The sequence below is a fragment of the Ursus arctos genome, unplaced genomic scaffold (assembly GCF_023065955.2).
Source record: "Ursus arctos isolate Adak ecotype North America unplaced genomic scaffold, UrsArc2.0 scaffold_13, whole genome shotgun sequence".
NCBI lineage: Eukaryota > Metazoa > Chordata > Mammalia > Carnivora > Ursidae > Ursus > Ursus arctos.
The window spans coordinates 41,367,547-41,374,025 of record NW_026622797.1 but is presented as its reverse complement, the minus strand read 5'-3'; the positions used below and the strand labels follow the sequence as shown (position 1 = coordinate 41,374,025).

At 35.7% G+C, this 6,479-nt stretch overlaps 1 non-coding gene across 1 annotated transcript; it reads right to left on the bottom strand.

The window, feature by feature from the left end:
- Positions 1–3,464: 3,464 nt before the first annotated feature.
- Positions 3,465–3,591, bottom strand: LOC113259706 (small nucleolar RNA SNORA72). Its single transcript, XR_003317680.1, has one exon. It is a non-coding gene; the product is annotated as a small nucleolar RNA SNORA72 (small nucleolar RNA).
- Positions 3,592–6,479: the final 2,888 nt, after the last annotated feature.

Sequence of the window (6,479 nt, the reverse complement as noted above, 5' to 3'; positions counted from 1 at the left end):
CTGTGTTTTATTGATCATTCTGCATGCAGAGGCACCGTATTGGCTTCATCACCACTGTGCTCATGGCTTTCAGTTTCTGCCTTGTGGGAACAGAGGGGCTATCCAACCTTCCTCAAGATTTTGAATATATGCATTTGTAGGAATTCATTCGTTTTCCATGGCAAAAATTATTTGAAAACTACAGGTCTTATGAAAAGCAGGAATAGAGTTACTTATAAGATAGCTCTAAGAGGTGCGTACATGTGTATGTGTGCGTGAATATTGAGATGAGTGGTTTCAGGCATACATTGAAGTGCAGTTGCATTTTTCTGTGTATGACAGACTCTACTCAGCAATCTCTTAGCTTCCTTTATTTACAAACCAGGAACTTCAGCTGTTCTATTAAAGACTGGATGTGAAAGCTGAAGTGCTTCGCCGATACAGACATCAAAGGGACTTACGTGTACTTTCCCCCATTTGTTTTAGCTGGTTTTTCCCTTCATGCCTGATATCAGTCAGAGAGAGTGCTAGAGTATAATACCTCACACCTCAGAGATTAAACACCTTCTCAGTTGGTATTTCTGTTTCTACTTCATTTCCTGCCACCTTCTATCATAAGCACCTTGCACCATGTCATGTACGCTCTTGGTTCTGTCTGAGCAATGAGACTGTGTTTTTCAAAAACATTATTCTGCAGATAAGTACACTCTGCCTTGTCTTTGACGTGAGCTTAGTTGCTGAATGAATAGCTTTTTTGGACATTGAGATAAGATTATAATAGAGTCTATAATAGCAATGCCAATCACGGATGGCAGAAAGGCTGTTATTCTTGGACTGTTGTATTTGTAAATCATGCTAGATTTCCCATGGCTTAATCTAAAAATGCTACCCTGTCAGTGGTGGAGGCTTACATTTTGAGTTCCCAAGAAAAATATTTCAGAAAGAACATCCTACTCTTCTTTACTGTGTAATAAATAAGTTCTAGGAAGGACTCAGATCATCTAAGGAATTACTCAGGTGGCATTTTCACTTCTGTACCTAACCCTGCAGGATCCAGGCAGTTACCACATTCACTTGCATGTAAAATGATTCTTATTTGTACTGAATTGTATTTTTGTTGGTTTGTTTTATTTTTCTTTTGCTTGAATTAGAAGCACATGTCTTGAGATGGGTGAGAAAGTGTGGATTTTGGAGCTCTGTGTCTAGGCGGCAGACCTACAAGAAGGAAGAGGCAGGTTGGAGGACCAGTTAGGGGTGAGGAATCAACTCCTAAAAGCAAGAAGACCTGGAGTTAGGTATTAAAAGAAAAAAAAAAAAGCAAAAACAAAAAGGAAGTGTTTTCAAATATTCTACAGATCTTCATGGAATTGGTATGTTTTTAAGGGTAAAATGCTAAGATATAGTGTAATAAATCAGATTTTGTGTTTCATTTGCCTACTATCTTGAGAGATATTTCATTTTTTTATCTGGAGAAGGTGGCTTTTCATATAATTTTCTGTTTACTTCTGTATTCCTTCTCTATACATCTCAGTCACTAAAAAGCAAAGTAATCATCACTGTGTAGCTATAATAACAAAGGGGCTGTGGACTGTTTCTCTCTAAGAAAAAGACCTATTTCAAAGTATGTTCCTATCTAAAGGCCTATTGTGAGTTTAGGAATCTAAAATCCACAAATTATAGTAATATTTTATAAATAACCACTTAAATGAGTCAATACTTAAAGGGACCCTTTAGGAAAATTATAAGGAAATAATAGGTCAATTTAGATTTAGAAAAAACATTAGATTATTTTGCTCAATAATTGCTATTGAAAGATAAGCAAAACGAGGCTCAGAGAAATTGAAAATTGTGTCGTAAGTATTTTTTTTTTTTAGCCTGAGTTAGATGTGAAATCCTGATTTCTTGCATGTTATTCCTACGTTCAAGCTCTCTGGAATATGTTTGGTATCTTCTGTAATGGAAATGTTCATAACCAAACCTACCTATTTTGTAATATATATAAAATTTTTCTAAACCAGAAAAATGTCTCTAATCATAAATTGTCAATTGTAATGAAGTAGCAATAAACATCTAAAATATGACCAATTTCCTCTATGAAAAAAGAAAATCTAAATATTGAGTAACCGAACAACCAATAAGAAAACTCCAGTTCATTACAGCTGTGCTCTCCAAATTACAGCCACAACCTTAAGATTAACGTCAGACACAAACTAAAATTAGGTAATGTTAGCTTGAAACAAACCAGTTCCCTCACCTGTGAAGGTGGGAATTTGACCCATAATAGTTGTTATATAACTGCTAAGAGCCAGTTTACTGACTCCAGGTTCATGAAATACTTGAATTTCTGGATAGTATATTGAAGGCATCCTTGTCTCCTATGTCTCAGTCATCTACCACCAAAAACTGCCTATGTGAATTAATTCTAAAGTGGAAAAGACATTGTCATTTCTGACATTTCTGCAGCCTCCCTTAGAACCCAGCACAGACTCTGTCAGGTACACACTACTAGCACTATTCAAGTCCGTAAATCAAGATGTAGCTAAATCACTATTTTCCCCAAATTCATTCTGCTGAATGTTCCAAAGGATATTAACTGATGTGGGTAAAGGGTTTTAGGGAACATACTTGGGAGAGGTAATATGCAGTTTCCCCAAATTCTAAACACTGCACATACTTCACTGTATATCTTTTAGCACTAAAACACACTCTGGGCAACTTACTGAAGACCTGGGATTATTCTGAAGTTGTCCAAGTACATTTCTTCTACAGCAACCACTGCACACGTTTAGGGAAGATCCTTCTTTATTAAAGTTCTGTAGCACTTTTCTCAGCCTTTGACAAAACGTTGGATGGGAGGGGGAACATATTTCATTTCATTTAATCCTCTTTGCTACAGATTTGGTAGATACACTTCTGGTTAAGTTTTGGGTATTGAAACTTGTTTCCTCTCAGACATTTTAAAATATCAAATGTCAACAATGTCCTGAGACTAGAATGATGAAAATTAAGTCTCCTAAAAACCTAGTACAGGAAAGGAACTCCGTGCACTCCCTTTACGAAAAGGGAAGAAACATGGAAACTGGGATGTATGGCTCTTAACCCAGAAGACTTGCTACCACATCCAGCTGCCTCATCCTCTCCAATCCCATCTTCAGGAAAGTATACTGAAATAAAAGCTATAAAGAGAATAACTGAAATGAATACAGTGTTTTTAAAACATGTGCTGGCTGGTTTTATTAAAGAAAAATTTTGCACAATTTGCTCTTCACCAGTCTGTTCTGGCATGCTTCTAATGATATTAGAATCACTTAGAATATGAAACGCAATAATTTCACAATTCAGTAAATGGAAACTGGTAATCATCAAATTAACAGTGGTTATCTTCAAAAGTTATTACACTGTGCTGTCATTTCTCGAGTTTGATTGAAGATACCAAGAGCCATAGACCCTTCCCATGTGAGCTGCATCATATAAATCAGACTTGGTTTTATCACCAGCAGTTTAGAAAACCAGACTTAGGGAAAGAATTAGGTCTGGGAACACATGCATGGTCTTAATATAGCAAACGTTGAACTGATTGTTACAAAATCAGAACAGCAAGAATATTTGCAGTATTTTATTAATTAATTAAGAATTCAGAAGCTCAAAACATGATGTGTTATTTGTAGGCATTTCTATAAAAAAAAGAAGTTCTGAAAGATTAAACTCATTTGAAAGAATTGCATATTATAAAATGATTTATTTTGCATCATAAACTTTAATTATAAAACATTTCCACAGATGTTTTTCTATGTATTTTTCACAAAAAAACAGGTGAAGTGAGTGGATATGAACTGCACTTCACAGATAAGAATTCTGAAGCTCTGAATTGAAAAGGTACATCTAAGATATCAGGATTGGATCTCAGGCCCAGGGCTCCTGACTCCACATCCCAGACCTCTTGTCTCACAGTTTGCTCTTTAATAGTTAATTGACCCGCCTTTCCATCTCCATTACTCATCTCTCAGATTTCCTTCCAGTTCAGGAAATAATAATGAGAATTTTTAAAAACCAAAGAGATAGTAGTAGGGAATTTCCAAAACAATTTTGCAACTGAGGAAATATACCTGAGAGAATAGACTCTTGGTAGTTAGGGTACAAGAGGCAATGGCATCCTGAAGCCAGTTCATACAGGCTGGAAAGAGTTTGTTGTTAAATTTACAGCAGTTTTGCTCTTTGTTAAATAGCCATTATCAAAAATTCAGTTACAAAACTTGTAATTGAACATTATGTTAAAAACAAAGGTAATAAATACTCGACTTGTCACTTCCTAGTTATTTTACTACAGTTTACTAGTATCTTTGCTTTTGATGTTGTTTACAACTATGGTGGCTGTGTGGTAGAAATCCTGTGTCCGTTACCTGCTTTTCCCAGTTCTGCATTGGTAGTTCAGCACCAACCATGATGGAAGTATTTATACCATGAAAATCACAAATGCTACAATTATTGTTTTGTACATAATCTGGGCTTAAAAAAATGACGAAAATATTAATATTGCAGGTTAAATTGAAAATTGTCTTGTGTCTGTAGCTGTTAGATTGTGAATGGCTCATAAAATGGAGAAAATATTTGTTTAGTATATGAAACCACTATCTGATTCAGCAAAGAAATTGCTTGTGTCAGTGAAAATTGAATGAAATCTGACAAACGTCCTTGTTGTTTTACTTTAGACTCACTCTGTAACGTAAAAGAAAATATCAACTAACATTTACGTCAGAACTCCACTTATTTGTCAGTGACATGAATGACTTCTTTTGGAATGGGATCATAATCGAGCATTTATACATAGTCTAAGTTTGTGGCACTGTTGTTGGGGGTAGAATGGAAGGAGAAGCTGACAGTAGATTTTATAAGAAAGATAAATCACACCATAGTCCTTGGTATGGAATTTACAATGATGACTATTACATATTTTATCATTATTTATAAATTGGGTGCTAATGTTCTTAAAGCAGTACATTTTATATTAAATTTTTCCCCCTTGGAGAACTAGTTGCTAAACACTTAGCATACCACGGGATGGAAGGCAGGCTTTGTTGGAAGATGAGCACTGCAGATGAGAGGGATACCAGAGAAATCTGTGTTTGTCACTTTGTAATTCTCTTTGAACAAGAGCTCTAATTATGTATAACGATGTCAGTTTTATGTAATAGACCTCTGTGACCTTTTCCTATATTGTACAGGGAGGGACTCTTTTCTACCTGTGAGGTGTCAGCTTCAAATGCCAGAATGTATTTTCATTGTAAAAAGTTACCAACTTACATAGACAGATGGAGGACAAAAACAAAAACAACCGCCCCCCCCCCAAAACCCTCTCATTAGCTGTAGGTTAGCTTGGTCAGTGGCCCCAATATTCTTTCTTAACACTATCTTTTATTTCACTTTCCTAGTACCCAGCACCGTATAATGATGTTATCTTCTGGAACTAAGAACCTCAGCTCTGGTGCATCTTTGGTCCTATAGGGCTTCACTCTATTGATGTGACTTCTCCAGAATTAGTCATAATTTACCTGTCTTTTATGCTATCCCCCTGGGCCCAATGTTATATTATGCTACTGTAATGGTAGTCACCAAGGAGTTACTGACATCCTCTCTCCAAGTAATATATGTTCACATTTACACATCTTTGTTTTCTGGTCATGATTTAACCCCTGTTGATAGCTCAAGGGTTGGGATTCTAAGCATGTGGCATAATGGTAGTGGTGGAGAATATTCAATAAATAATTGTGGATTGATTGATAGGATGTCCTTCTGGACTCCTTCAATTATATCACTTCCAAGGTCTGTACTGAAGGCCAAATTAGTCGTATGATTTCTCCCCCACCCATTATTGAATTTTGAATTAAAATTAATTTATATGAAATCCAGAATTGCAGATTGGTCATCTACTAGTTTTCTGGTAAAGCTATCTTGGGCTTTAGAACTGACTTGCTTCGTCATTCATACATGCCCCGTTGGTTTTTATTTGGGGTTTAACTTGTCCTGTAGTTAATCATATTTAAGTTCCATTTGTAAAGGCCTTGATGAGACAGCAGAAATGTCAAAAGAGAAGAAGAAATCATGAGATGCCATGGTCTTTTGACTTCCAATTGAAGAGTGGAAGTTAGTTATAGGTCAAAGTGAATGAAGGGATGTTTTGTTGTCACAAGAAGCTTGCTGAGGTAAGATAAGGGAATCTTACTGAGAATACATTCTTCCTTATAAACCTTCTGTGGCTACTGTATGATTTAAATAGGAATATCGGGTGTTATATATATTTAATATATGAAATAGTTAACTGAATATGAGCATCACAGAGAGAGGTGGGTAAAGGAAAGTACTTTGTAATTAGGCAGGCTGGTTTCCAGTTCTAGCTCTGCCTACTCAGAAGACTTAATCTATCTCAACTTCAATTTTATTATTTGTAAAGTTGGAGATTATTTATAATGTACCTACTTCATTGGGCTTTTTAAAAAATTAAA